Genomic DNA, 15,270 nt, shown 5'->3' with positions numbered 1-15,270 from the left:
GGCATATCACTGTGCTCTCCTTGACATCAGGCTGCACTCCTGGCAAGATAGACACCTGCTCAAAGCTTGCAGGGCATGGCCATAGCTGCACTTGTTGAACCTGGTTCTCCTTAGTTACTATTCCAACTCCAGTCCTGGAATGTCTTTGGGAAAGTTATAAATTCCCAAAATATTTTTAGGAATGGTTGAAAAGTAGTAATTGTGACTGGCAAAAAGTGCTGCCCTAAGGGCACAGCTCAGGGCAAGAAACTAAGGAGGAGATTTACCAAATGGGAAGGAGCAGGAGAACGCCATATTTCCAAAGATATGGCTCTCTCCTCCCCTTGCGCCGGCGCTGATTACAGCTGCCGTGCCCCACACACCACCTTAGAGCCATAGCACCAGGGTGTGTGCGTGTGAGTCTAGCAGAGTTTTTGTACAGAAGGGGTACCCTTCCTTTACAAAATACTATGCCTAGACACGAGGGAAAGCTTTTCCCACTTTGCATGTGTGCTGCAAAGTGCAGCACACATGCAAAGTTGGAAAAGGAAGGCAAAATTAAAGCATTTCTCCTTCCCTGTGACTAGTTTGATGGGGCGCAGTTTTCTCACGCTAAACCTAATCTACTTTATTTAGTAAATTGGGTTTAGAATGAGAAACCTTGGGTTGTTGCATGGGAACGCCAATGCTCCACCCTTGGTACGCACCATGGCGCAAAGTAATGTAAAGTAGCGCTATGCTTTCCAGCGCTACACTTGTGTAGCGCTGGAAAGTAAACTGGAAAAAAAAAAAGATTTTGAGACGATTTGCATCACTTTTGTGACCCAACCACAGCACAAAATCTTAGTAAATCTCCCCCATAAGAATACCTTTTTCCTGGCATCAGATTGGACCATTGGATGTTCATGGATGCACTGATGGTTCTGCTGCGTGGCAGATAGACTGACCTACCAGCCAGTGCAGACACGTGAGGTCCAGCGAAGGACCACTCTCAAATGTCTGAGTTTATGACGACCCTGACAGTTCTCTTTCCCATGCCGTATGTTTACACTTTTATCTTCGATACCTTGCACGTAAAGTTTAGGGCTTCCAATGATAACTTCTATTCTTAGAACTGCTTTTACTAAAATCTCAAAGTGCTAGCAGCAGGTGCTACAGTTGCTTCACTCCCAATTCATCCATCTCACCATCTGACTTTACCAGGTCCCCTCCTTACATTTTAGGGCCTGTCAGAGAGTGCTGATCTGTTTCCTTGGAGTATATTCTTGCCTCCCCTCAGGGTAGGGCTACTGTTTGAGCAAGACTCCCGTTCTTTACTCTGCACTCTAGTGGCAGGTGGAAGAGTAGCTGAGGCTCAATCTAGCAATAGGTTTAGGAACTGAATAAGAAGGTTATCACAAAGTAAGGTCGAGCCCCAGCTGGAGGTAAAAATCTAACTCCATTTACACTCCGCTAAGGTAGAGCAGTGGAAGTAAGACGCAATTAAATCCTGAAACTTGTAATATCTTTGGGGCCTACAAACTTGTTTCTAGGTGCAAATCTAGAGCCTCATTTACAACAATTTGGCATGGGGCAGCGCCGCACGTCTTTTTGCTGTGCTGCCCTACGCCAAATCCAAAGGGCAGGAATGCACTGTGTGTACGAGATACAGTGCATTCCTGTCCTTTGAGACAGTGCCGGCGCACAGTTTGAGCCTAGCCCAAATGCAGGTACCCTTGCAAATTTGTCCGCATTGTTGGCTTGATTGTTTTTGTGCAGGAAGTAACATCTTGCTGCACAAAAACAATCCATGAAGGCGTTTTCCTCTTTCCATGTGTGCTGCAGAATGCACACATGGAAAAACGAGAAGAAATAAAGATATTTCTTCTTATCTGATAGAGACTTCTAGCTGCAGATTCCTTACCTTTGAAATTCCCAGGCATCAGGCTGGATCCAGAAACTTTTGCTGAGCAATACACCTTGCGCTCGACGTCAGGTGGCTCTCCGTGACGTCGTCGGCAGTGTCGGTTATGACGTTACGGTGCCTACATAGGTGCCACCCAGGCACGTGGATGTCAGTTCTTTTCTTTCCACACCAGTTAAGTGCTGATCCAGGAAGAGCTGCCGGTTTTTGGCAGGCTTTTTCTCGAGTTTTGTTAATATTTTGGGATTTGACTTCATGTTCGAGGGATGTCCTTGAGAAAGACAGGTTTCAAACCATGCAGGACTAGTTCCTGCATGATGTCGGTCACTGATCCACACCGTGTATGTCTGTGGTGTCTTGAACGCGACCACGATTGGAAGTCATGTTTAGAATGTCGGGCGATGGCACCAAAGACCTTAGGGCGCAAGCGATGAAGTTGCTTGCGGCCCGGCATTCAACACGTCAAGCGAGACTCCGAGGAGGTCTCGGTCCCGTTTGAAGTAGGGGAGGTCTCAGGACCGCTCGCGGAGCCCTAAGTCCTCTTCCTCCCATTGGAGGTCTTCTGGACACTCAGGGAAGAGGCACAAGAAGAAAAACAAGGCCAAGCGGACTTCGTCTTTGCCTCAACTGACATCCGTTGTTTAGAAAGGTAAAGAGCACTGACACTCTAGGCAAGGTTCTGTGGAGCCAGAGCCTGAGTCAACTTTGCGCCTTCCACCCTTTCTGGGAGCCGGGGCTACTCCTGCTCAAATTAAAGAGTTTTACGGGGCCATGCGTCGTGTATTTGAGCGGAACGACCCCGTTGGTGAGCCCTCCGGCCCCACGGTGTCCGATGGGGCCCTATCGGGTTCGAAGCCATCGGCTCCGGCCAAGGCGCCGGTGGGCCTCAGGGATCCGATCTCAGATCCGGGTCGACGCCGGTCATGTCAACGCGACCTTCCCAGGCTTCGAATCCAAAGTCGGTGCCTAAGACTTCGCTGATGCCCGTTGGTGGCGCAAGCCTCATCCACGGAGCCAGAGGTGCGTTGAGCAACGCCAATTCCGACGTCGACAAAACCCAGGGGTTCTATGTTGTCACCAGAGCACTTTGTGGACGTGCTGGGCTCAGGAGAGGAATGGGAGGAGTCTGGAGACCCTCTTGAGAACCAGGATGTCTCAGAGGAGACAATGGACTGGTATGGGGAACTTGGAGAAGCCAGTGGTCTGGATACTTCCCTAGACACTGCCATACACTCTCCGCCTACAGTGGCTACAGAGGGGGCGTCCTATGCCATGGTGGTTAAGAGGGCAGCTGAGGTCCTTAGACTGGAGCTGTCCTCAATGCAGGTCAGGACTAATCTCCTGACTGAAGTGCTTCAGCTTGGGGCTTCTACTTCTGAACCCCTATTGCCCTTTAATGAGGCACTTATGGATGTCCTTCTAAGTACATTGTCCAAGCCTAGCACAGGGCCTCCTGTGTACAGGATGATTGCACGCCGCCATCACCCAGCTCCAGGCAACCCAAAGTTCCTCAGCCAACACCCCAGAAAGTTTGGTGGTGCAGGGCCCTGTCCCAAGGCGCATACCCTTCCGCCCCTTCGGATAGGGAATCCAAGAGATTGGACTCATTTGGGAAGAAGATGTGTTCTTCCTCCAGTCTGGCATTGCGGTCGGTGCATACAGTGTGCTTTTTGAGCTGTTTCTCTCACTTTCTTTGGGAGACTGTTGGGCAGGTGCTGCCATAAGTCCCGACCCGTCTGTGCTCTCCAAAGCTGTCAAGGATGGGAGAGATGCAGCAAAATTCACCATATGGTGTGGATTAGATACGACTGATTCACTGGGCAGGTCGATTTCAACGACTTGAGACGCCACGAATGGCTTCATACAACTGGCTTCTCGGAGGATGTCCAAGCCAATTTGATGGACATGCCCTTTAATGGATCCTGCCTTTTTGGGGAAAAGGCAGACTCGGCCCTGGTCAGGTTCAAGGACTCTCGAGCTATGGCCAGATCCTTGGGCCTCTCCTCCACTCCTCGTGGCCAGTCTTCCTTTCGTCCCTTCCATGGCAACGGAAGGGGTTTCCAGCCGCGCCACCCTATCCTAGCCACCGTCCCGCTCAGACTACCCAAGCTGTGCGCGGACGTGGACGCCGTACATTCTGTCCTCAGAATGGAGGCCAGAAGTCTTCTACCACACTGCCCCCAGCAGCCGCAGCCGCAGCCTCCAAGCACTCCTGGCTGATACTGCAGTACCGCACTACTCCAGCGGGTGGGAGAATTTGTCATCATCTCCCCTGCTGGAGATCCATAACAACAGACAAGGGGGTCTTGCAGATCGTCCAGGAGGGCTATTCTCTTCCTTTTCTTTCTTTTCCTCCTCCTATTCCGCCAAGGCAGGAACGGCTGGCGGAGGATCATTTAAAGTTGCCTTAAGAGGAAGTTACAGCTCTTTTGGCCAAAGGAGCTATAGAAAAGCTCCCAGCTTCAGAAGTAGGCAGTGGCTGTTATTCCCGCTACTTTCTGATTCCGAAGAACAAAGGTCTTCGGTCCATTTCGGATTTTCGGACCTTCAATCTCTTCCTCAAAGAGGAGAAATTCAAAATGCTCACTCTGGCTCAGGTTTTGTCTGCCCTAGACCAAGGAGACTGGATGGTGGCATTGGACCTGCAGGATGTGTATTTTCACATTCCCATCCTGCCGGGCCACAGGTTTACCTGCGGTTCAAGGTAGGCCTCAAGCACTTTCAGTTTACCATGCTCCCCTTCGGTCTTACCAGTGCCCCTCTGGTGTTCACCAAGGTGATGATGGTGGTTGCAGCTCATCTGCGCAGGTTAGGAGTGTCAGTCTTCCCCCTACCTCGACGACTGGTTGTTGAAGGCATTCTTGCCACAGGCAGTCGTCTCCCACCTTCAGACTATGACGAACCTCCTGCATTTACTGGGGTTCTCTATAACCGTACCGAAGTCACACCTGACCGCTTCTCAGACGCTCCCTTTCATCGGAGCTGTTTTGGACACAGTGCTGTTTTGGGCTTATCCTCCCGAGCAGCGAGTCCAGCATATTCAGGTTATGATTCCGATATTTCAGCCTCTATCCTGGATTTCAGTGAGGTTGACTCTGAGGCTGTTGGGTCTCATGGCCTCCTGTATCCTGTTGGTAAGGCACACCAGGTGGTGCATGCAGGCTCTGCAGTGGGACTTGAAGTTCCAATGGGCACAGCATCGGGGAAATCTCACCAACGTGGTTCAGATCTCGGAAGGAACTTTAAAGGATCTACAGTGGTTAACAAACTGCGATTTGGTCAGTGGCAGACCTCCCTTCCCCAACCAGATTTCACAGTTGTGACGGACGCGTCACTTCTGGGGTGGCCACATGGGAGAGGTGGAGATCAGGGTTTCACTGGTCTCAGCCGGAGACGGGACCCTACATAAACTTGTTGGAGCTCTGAGCAATTCGGTTGGCATTGAAAGAATTTCTTCCCTCTGTCCAGGGGAAACTGATGCAGGTGTTCACAGACAACACCACTGCCATGTGGTACTGCAACAAGAAAGGCAGGGTGGCGTCGTGGACCCTTTGTCAAGAGGCCTTGCATCTCTGGACATGGCTGGAACAGCAGGGCATAACCCTAGTGGGTCAACACCTGGCAGGTTCTCTGAACGCCCGGGCGGACAATCTCGTTGATGCCTTCAGGATCACGAATGACGTCTCCAGTCGGAGGTGGCGCAAGGTCTCTTTCAGCAGTGGGGAGAACATTGGTTAGATTTGTTCGCCTCTGAAGAGAGCTCGCAATGTCAGAAGTACTGCGCGCTGGAGGTTCCAAGACGGCTATCACTCCGTGACGTGTTTCATCGCAAGTGGAGCTAGCTCAGGCCTGTTGATCGCCTTTTCGCCCATACCACTCCTACCCAGGGTTCTGGACAAGATCAGGAGTGACCGGGCCCAAATCATTCTTGTGGCATCGGACTGGGCAAGGAGAGTCTGGTATCCAGACCTTCTGAGCAGGAGTGTCGATCCTCCGATCAGGCTGCCACTTCGGGAGGATCTTCTGTCGCAGCAGCAGGGGAGTGTTATCCACCCGAACCTTTCAACTTTGCACCTCCATGCGTGGAGATTGAGCGGCGACAAGTTGATAGCTTTTTACCTTCCTCCCGAAGTTTCTAATATTATTCTGGCGGCCAGGCGGCCCTGCACTAAGACTGTATTTGTTTGGTGTTGGCAGAAATTTGAATTATACTGTACAGAAAGGTCTATTGACCCTCTTTTGGCTTCTCTTTCTACTGTCCTTTTATTCATTCCTACTCTTACCGAGCAGGGTTCTTCTTTGGGTACTCTCAAAGGTTACCTCTCTGCTCTGTCTGCTTCTTTTCTGCGGCTACCAGACCAACCTTCTCTCTTTAAATCTCCTATTGTAAATAGATTTCTGAAAGGGCTGAGCCATTTATTTCCACCTACACCTTTTGTTATGCCACAATAGGATCTTAATTTGGTCCTCACTTACCTGATGTGCTCTCCTTTCGAGCGTTTGCACAGTTGTACCCACCATCAAAACATCTTTCTTGGTGGCGATTACATCGGCCCGAAGGGTGAGTGAATTGCAGGCATTATCCAGCTTGTCTCCTTATTTCTTGTCCTTTCCGCACAAGGTGGTGTTATGCACCAGGGCATCTTTTTTTTGCCATAGGTTGTGACCCCATTTCATCTGTGTCAGTCCATCACTTTGCCCACCTTCTTCGTGCCCATACTGTCAGGCGCTGATCTAGTGCGCCTACCGAAACTGTAACCAGACCACAACTTCCAGAAAGCTTGGCGGTAGAGGGCGTGGCCTCCGCTATTTAGTACGGGAGAGGAGGACCAATCAGAGCGCGTAATCCTGTTCACTTGAATTCCGTTCGGTGGGTTCCGAACGAAACGAAGAACCGCTGAAGCTCGCCAGCGCGGGACGCTAGAGTAAGCGTTGCCGCGTTATTCCGAACCCAGAATTTACCAAGGGTGAAGGAGCACTCTTCACTCGCGGGACGCTGATGCCAAGCGTTGCCGCGTTACTTCGAACCTAGGATTTGCCAAAAGGAGTAGGAGCACTCTGTACTCGCGGGACGCTGAATCCAAGCGTTACCGCGTTACTTCGAATCCAGGATTTGCCAAAGGTGAGGGACCACTCGCGGGACGCTGACGTAAGCGCCGCCGCGTTCCAGGAGTTCGGGACTGATATCTAAGCCTCGGACCAAAAGAGGCACTAGGAGCGGACGCTTCCTCCCTGGCCGTGGAAGCCGGAGCGGTGCCATTCCACGCCAGAGCCGCAGCCTGCCAATAGCAAGGTAGAGTCGTTCTAAGGAGGGGCTGCCTTGTGCGGGACATTTCTTGACTTCGACGAAGCCACCAGCCTGGTGTTATAGGGGGTGTGCGTGACTTTAACTCTACCTCACCTAAAGGGCTAAACAAGGGGGTCAGGGAAAGACTATAGTCACTGAGTCGTTTAGTATTGAAGCACTGCAGAACTATATCGGGTGCTACCACCTCAAAGGAGCCTTAAGTCAGGGGGAACAGAACCCAGAGAGCCATAACCAACCGGGGGTGTGTTAGATGAAAGGAGGAAGCCTCTTGTTGTAACTTGTGGCGATTTCGGCAAGGTTCTTGGTGTTTGTTGTGTATGAGGTGACACATTGGGGAGACATAGTGAGACCTAATGAGAGTAGGTTGCCCAGTGTGGTTGTACTATGTATTATGATTTCCTTCTGTTACAGATATCCCATTCCCCGCTGTTCCCTTCCTAATTCCCCATCCCTCGCCTGATTGCCCTGGTACTCTGTGTTCACATTCAGAGCCGGGGACGTCGGGAGGTGGAACTCTTGTGCTTCATTCGCTCCCACAGAATCCACAGAGGATCGCGACAGAATTACGCGCTCAAGAATTATTTCTGTGTGTTCGAGTCAAGCACAAGTATGGCCTCCTTAGACGATGTATTGCAAGCCCTCCTGTTGGTCCAACAGGAATTGGCTGCCTCAAAGATAGAAGCAGCCGCCCTGAAGGATAGAGTAGAACGACAGGGGCGCAACCCGTTTGATGCCTCGCAGTCAATATCGCCTATACATGTGAATGTATCACCACCCATCCCCCTGGCGAGCCCGGAGAGGTTCTCGGGTGACCCCCTCAAGATCCAAACCTTCCTGACACAAATAGCTTTACATTTTTCATGCAAACCCGCTTCTTTCCCCACCAATCATTCGCGGGTAGCGTTTGCGATATCTTATATGACGGGGGACGCTGCCAATTGGGCAGTTCCCTTGGTTAAATACGATGATCCCCTGTTATCCGATTGGAACGCCTTTAGAGACGAATTCGAGCGAGTGTTCGATAGAAGGGCCACCACGTTTTCGGCAGACAGAGAGTTATTGGGACTCAGACAGGGCAAACATGAGTTAGTGACGTATCTGACCCAGTTCAACCGGCTCATAGCCGAGACGGCGTGGCCAGAGGAAAAGCGTATGTCCCTGTATTATCAGGGCTTACATGATGATATGAAGGACGTACTGGCGCAGATCGATCCACAGCCTACTACTTATACAGACCTGATGAACCTCACGTTACGGTTAGACCACCGATTGGCTGAGCGGAAGGGAGAGAGGGTGTACGGCCACGTCGATAAAACGGAGAGAGGACCCAGGACCACAGGGGTATCTCCGGAGTCTCAGGCAGAACCCATGGAGGTGGGTGCGATCAGGGCCCCGTTATCTAAAGCCGAGAGAGAAAGTCGCCGACTCGCTGGTCTCTGCATGTATTGCGGGAAGAAAGGCCATTATGTTCGAGAGTGCCGGCGTTGCCATCAGGTAGGCAAACCTCAGAAGTACTGGAGACGACAACCGAACCTCGGGTTATGCGGTTGCCTTCTTTGGCCGTGATAGAGTCGGTTGCATCCGAATCACACGTAGTGTTAACCATGCGATTGACCGCGGGCGCTAGCGAGCACGAGATAGGGGTGATGATTGATTCCGGGGCCACTGGGAACTTCGTGGATAGTGGGTTAGTACAGCGACTAGGACTAAAACGCCTTCCGAGAACCAGTCCCGAGATAGTTTGGGCGGTGGATGGGAAGCCTCTTAAATCAGGGCCCATCACAGAAGTAACTGAATCTCTAACCCTGACCAAAGCAGGACTCCTGGGGGATCATGTGGAAAGGGTGGCCTTCAACATCATCGAGGCTCCGCAATACGAAGTGATATTGGGAATGCCGTGGCTGACAACCCATAACCCCACGATCGATTGGAAGCAGAAATCGGTGGAGTTCGACACCGAGTACTGTAGAGAGGAGTGCGCCACGGCGCATCGAACCCATCTTCTAGCCCTCACTCACGGTTTTCACCTCGGTACCGCAGCTGAGAAAGAGACGGTTCTCCCGGCGGCCTATGGCAAGTACAGGGAGGTGTTCAGCGAGAGTAAGGCGGAAACCTTGCCACCACACCGCGTTTACGACTGCCAAATTGACTTAATCCCAGGGGCAGTCATGCCGTCTTGTCGAGTATACGCCTTGTCAGAGCCGGAGACAGAACATTTACGACACTACTTAGACCATTACGTTGAGTTAGGGTTTATAAGACCTTCACGTTCTCCAGCGGCTTCACCCCTGTTCTTTATCAAGAAAGCCAATGGTGAATTACGAACGTGCATCGACTATAGAGTACTGAATAAAAACACAGTGCGCAACCGCTACCCTCTTCCTCTCATCCCAGTCTTACTAGACCAGGTGAAGGAGGCGTCCATTTACTCTCGCTTGGATTTGCGAGGGGCCTATCACCTGGTCCGGATAAGAGAGGGCGATGAGTGGAAGACGGCATTTAAGACGCGGTACGGGCTATTTGAGTACAGGGTGATGCCGTTTGGGCTGTGCAACGCCCCAGCCGCGTTCCAATACTTCCTAGATGACGTTCTCAAGGAATATATCGATAAAACTGCAGTAGTATATATCGACGATATACTAATATATTCCTCAGACCCCAAAGAGCACATCACGCATGTGTCACAAATCCTACACATACTACAAGAGAACAATTTGTTTTGCAAGTTGAGCAAATGCGAATTCAACGTAGAAGAGGTAGAATTCCTGGGGGTGGTCTTGAGTCCGTTAGGGTTGAGCATGGCTGAGAGAAAGGTGGTTGCAGTGCAGGAGTGGCCTATACCGAAGAACGTGAGAGATGTGCAGTGTTTTCTGGGATTTTCTAACTATTATAGAAGGTTCATCTCTCACTTCTCGCAGCTAGTCTCGCCTATCACTCGTTTGCTACGCAAAGGTCATCCGTTCTCTTGGTCTCAGGAGGCCATGCAGGCGTTCTGTGACTTAAAAAAGGCCTTCACTACTGCCCCAATCCTGCAACATCCTCGCTCAGATGTCCCATTCATAGTAGAAGCAGACGCTTCCGACATAGCGGTGGGGGCCGTGCTGTCACAGAGGGAAGCTCTAACAGGACAGTTGCATCCAGTGGCCTTTCTGTCCCGGAAACTGACTCCAGCAGAAACAAACTACACGATCGCCGAAAAGGAGCTCTTGGCCATCAGGAAGGCGTTTCAGGAATGGAGGCACTATCTGTGGGGGGCCAAACATCCGGTAACTGTTTTCACCGACCACCGGAATTTACAGTACCTAAAAACGGCCCGGCATCTCACGCAAAGGCAAATGCGATGGATGCTGTTTTTTGCTGGCTTCGAGTTAATCATCACGTATCGCCCTGGGTCAGAGAACAGGAAAGCGGATTCACTTTCACGACAAGACGGGGGGCAAGAACACCGCTCTGAAGTCATTGAGGCCATCATACCCCCAGAGAAGGTGATATGCGCGGTACGGGCAGACTCGTTTCTGGACTCCGTCAGAAAACACCGCACGTTAATGGATTGGCTCCGATGGGAGGAACAGGAGGCGGACAGGCGCATAACAGGGGGTTTGCCCTTTTATCAGAATCGACTGTTCGTGCCTTCAATGGAGCTACAAAGGCAGGCCTTCGCATGGTGCCATGAGTCCCAGATAGCAGGACACCCCGGTTGTACGAAAACGCAGCACCTGATGCAACGACACTTTTGGTGGGAACACATGAACCAGGACATCCGTCTTTGGATACAGCAGTGCGCGGTATGCGCTCGAGCGAAAGGAGATCACTCGAAGGCTAAGGGCAAGCTGGTTCCTTTGCCGACTCCTGCGGGGCCCTGGCAAACCATAAGCATGGACTTTGTGGTGGGCCTACCGCTGGATCAGGGATGTGATGCGATTATGGTGGTGGTGGACAGTCTCACCAAAATGGGACATTTCGTCCCGTGCAGGAATCTACCCTCAGCCAGCCAAACAGCCCAGTTGTTGTTGTCTCACGTGGTGCGCTTGCATGGATTTCCAGGAGTCATAATCTCGGACAGAGGCCCGCAGTTTGTTGCCAGGTTCTGGAGAACATGGTGTAAGGCACTACAAGTGGAAGCGGCCACGTCCACAGGGTTCCATCCCCAGACGGATGGCCAGACCGAACGTCTGAATCAGACGCTGAAGACGTATCTCCGGTGCTATGCTACAGAGGCGAGTACGTCGTGGGTGTCGCTTCTCTGGTTAGCCGAACTCTCCTACAACAACGCGTGGCACAGCTCCACCAAGGAGTCCCCTTTTCGGGCTAACTACGGATATCATGCCAAGGTGCTCCCTTTATCCTTCCCTGCGGAGGTGCGCGATCAACCTGCCATTTCTGCTCATCTACAGGAGTTGAGTAGGCTGCACGGCCGCTTGAAACTCAACCTGGATCGGGCCAAGCGGTTGTACAAGGCGTGGGCGGACCGACATCGGCAGGATGGACCCCGGTATCAACCTGGCGACAGAGTATGGTTATCCACGAAACACCTCCGGTTCAAGCTGCGCAGCATATTCCATCCTCGTTTCATAGGTCCGTATCTGGTGGTGCGTCGCGTGGGTGCCGTGGCGTACAGATTGGCATTACCTGCCTCTTTGCGCATCCACCCGGTGTTCCACTGCAGTCTGCTAAAGCCGGCGCTGGGGGCTCGGAGGGTGGCCGCCCCGCCAGTGTTCAGAGATGGTCATTTGGAATATGAAGTACGTAAGGTGTTGGATTCCAGGTTCCGGAGGGGTCGTCTGTGGTACCTCATAGCCTGGAAGGGGTACACCGCTGAGGAGGACTCCTGGGTTCCGTCTTCGGATGTGCACGCCCCGACCGCAGTGCGGTTGTTTCACGCCCGTTTCCCGGACAAGCCTGATTCTAGGAGGCGCGCGGGAGGGGAGCATACCGTCAGGCGCTGATCTAGTGCGCCTACCGAAACTGTAACCAGACCACAACTTCCAGAAAGCTTGGCGGTAGAGGGCGTGGCCTCCGCTATTTAGTACGGGAGAGGAGGACCAATCGGAGCGCGTAATCCTGTTCACTTGAATTCCGTTCGGTGGGTTCCGAACGAAACGAAGAACCGCTGAAGCTCGCCAGCGCGGGACGCTAGAGTAAGCGTTGCCGCGTTATTCCGAACCCAGAATTTACCAAGGGTGAAGGAGCACTCTTCACTCGCGGGACGCTGATGCCAAGCGTTGCCGCGTTACTTCGAACCTAGGATTTGCCAAAAAGGGTAGGAGCACTCTGTACTCGCGGGACGCTGAATCCAAGCGTTACCGCGTTACTTCGAATCCAGGATTTGCCAAAGGTGAGGGACCACTCGCGGGACGCTGACGTAAGCGCCGCCGCGTTCCAGGAGTTCGGGACTGATATCTAAGCCTCGGACCAAAAGAGGTACTAGGAGCGGACGCTTCCTCCCTGGCCGTGGAAGCCGGAGCGGTGCCATTCCCCGCCAGAGCCGCAGCCTGCCAATAGCAAGGTAGAGTCGTTCTAAGGAGGGGCTGCCTTGTGCGGGACATTTCTTGACTTCGACGAAGGCACCAGCCTGGTGTTATAGGGGGTGTGCGTGACTTTAACTCTACCTCACCTAAAGGGCTAAACAAGGGGGTCAGGGAAAGACTATAGTCACTGAGTCGTTTAGTATTGAAGCACTGCAGAACTATATCGGGTGCTACCACCTCAAAGGAGCCTTAAGTCAGGGGGAACAGAACCCAGAGAGCCATAACCAACCGGGGGTGTGTTCGATGAAAGGAGGAAATCTCTTGTTGTAACTTGTGGCGATTTCGGCAAGGTTCTTGGTGTTTGTTGTGTTTGAGGTGACACATTGGGGAGACATAGTGAGACCTAATGAGAGTAGGTTGCCCAGTGTGGTTGTACTATGTATTATGATTTCCTTCTGTTACAGATATCCCATTCCCCGCTGTTCCCTTCCTAATTCCCCATCCCTCGCCTGATTGCCCTGGTACTCTGTGTTCACATTCAGAGCCGGGGACGTCGGGAGGTGGAACTCTTGTGCTTCATTCGCTCCCACAGAATCCACAGAGGATCGCGACACATACATCCCTTTAAAGAAGAGGAGTGTCTCAACCGACTAGACCCAAAAAGATCGTTGTCTTCTACCTTGACTGCACAAAAGAGTTCCAGGTGGATGACCAACTCTTTGTGGGGTATGTGGGAGCAAAGAAGGGAAGGACAGTGCAGTGCAGAAAAGGACCAATCGCTTGCTGGGTCGTTCTCTGCATTAAAATCTGTTACGCCTTGGCGAAGAAGCAGCCCCTGAGGGATTAAGGGCCCACTCCACCAGGGGAAAGGCTGCGACTACGGCCTTGGCTCGGGTGTCCCAGTCCAAGACATGTCAGGCAGCAATGTGGGCATCAATGCACATGTTCGCAAAACATTTGCCTTGGTGGTCAAGTGTGCAGGGACGGGCACTTTGCCTGTTCAGTCCTGCAAGACTTCTCAGTCAAGATCATGAGTCTGCAACCCACCGCCAGGATGGTATGGCTCAGGTATCTGATTCAAAGGTAAGGAATCTGCAGCTAGAAGTCTCTATCAGATGAACAAGTTACTTACCTTCGGTAACGCATCATCTGTTAGAGACACTGTCTAGCTGCAGATTCCTTACAGCCCCACCCATGCCTCCCTGCTTTGCGGACTAAGGTAGTAGGTCTAGGAATCTTTTTCCCCTTACAGGGCCCTAGTTTTTGCACACTATTACGTCAGTTACTTCATGGCTCTGTGCTTCTGGCATGGAAAATGCAAAAAGTACTGACGTTTGCACGCCTGGGTGGCGTCTATATAGGGACCGTGAGGTCATAACCGACGCTGCTGCCGCCGCCGCCGACGACGACGTCACACGGATCCGAATGGAGCCACCCGACGTCGCGCGCAAGGGGTATTGCTCAGCAGAAGTTTTCGGATCCAGCCTGACCCCTGGGAAATTCAAAGGTAAGAAATCTGCAGCTAGATAGTCTCTACCAGATAATGCGTTACCGAAGGTAAGTAACTTGTTCGCTATGCCTGCCCTGGGGACGCGATTAGTTTTGACGCATTCCTAGATTTACAGATCCTTGTAAATATGGGAATGCGTCAAAACCTGTGTGTGTTGCGTGGGAACGCCTCTCTGACTCAGTGTAAGGCAATGCAGGGACATGGGCTGCGTTGCCTTACACCAGATCTACGAGGCCATGAAAAGCCACGCAAAATGACTCCGCGTGGCCTCGTGGATATGGCTCTTCACTCTGCGCCGCAAGAGGCTTTTAAATAAGTCCCCCAAGTGCTGAGAAATATTAACTGCTGAGCTGTCTATTGAGTGTTGCCTCAGTGCTTTCTTGGAGAAGAATGAGTGAGCGCATTGCATTGTGTGCAAATACTACAGGTTTCCGTCCCCATGCTGTGGTCAATGAACAGCTTTAGTGTACCTCTGTTTTCTGTGAATCTAGCTTGAACGGTCAGACAACACCTCCGTGACTTTCCAGGGCAGCTCAGTATGTTCTGCCAAAGCGGTGCGGTTAGTCCTGAAACCGGCTCAAGTGCATAAAACAATCAAGCATATATGTGTGGGATGTTCTGGGACTGGTAACAGGGCACCCATTGAGCAGCTCAGTTCAAAGTCTTGATGGTGACTCCAAGCGTTCCGCATCTCATTAATGATAATGGCCACCAGTAGAGGAACTTAGAGCAAGGGCTATAAGCTGGTCAAAGTTTAGGAAAAGATGGGACACCCTCGAGGTCTTCACGGGTGATGTCAGATATGCCTCTACCGGTAAACTACTGAGTACTTTCATGTGGGGGTTCTCAGCATCTGGGGATGAAGTATTCTTAGATCACACTTTTGACACACTGATGGTTACAGGGTCTAGATCTGATAACATGTTAGTGAGCAGTGTGTCAAGCCAAAGTCCAGCAAGCGAATACGCTACCTAGATAGAGGGAACTCGGTCTGAGCCACTCCTGCACACCACAGGCCCATGTCTTTTGTTCTTTGTCCTCTGTGCAGCACTTCCACAAGCCTTAAGGTTGTCTCTCTTAAGCATGTTTCTGGTCATGTCTT

This window comes from Triturus cristatus, chromosome 4_1 (assembly GCF_964204655.1).
Source record: "Triturus cristatus chromosome 4_1, aTriCri1.1, whole genome shotgun sequence".
NCBI classification, from domain to species: domain Eukaryota; kingdom Metazoa; phylum Chordata; class Amphibia; order Caudata; family Salamandridae; genus Triturus; species Triturus cristatus.
Note: the sequence above shows the minus strand (reverse complement) of the source record.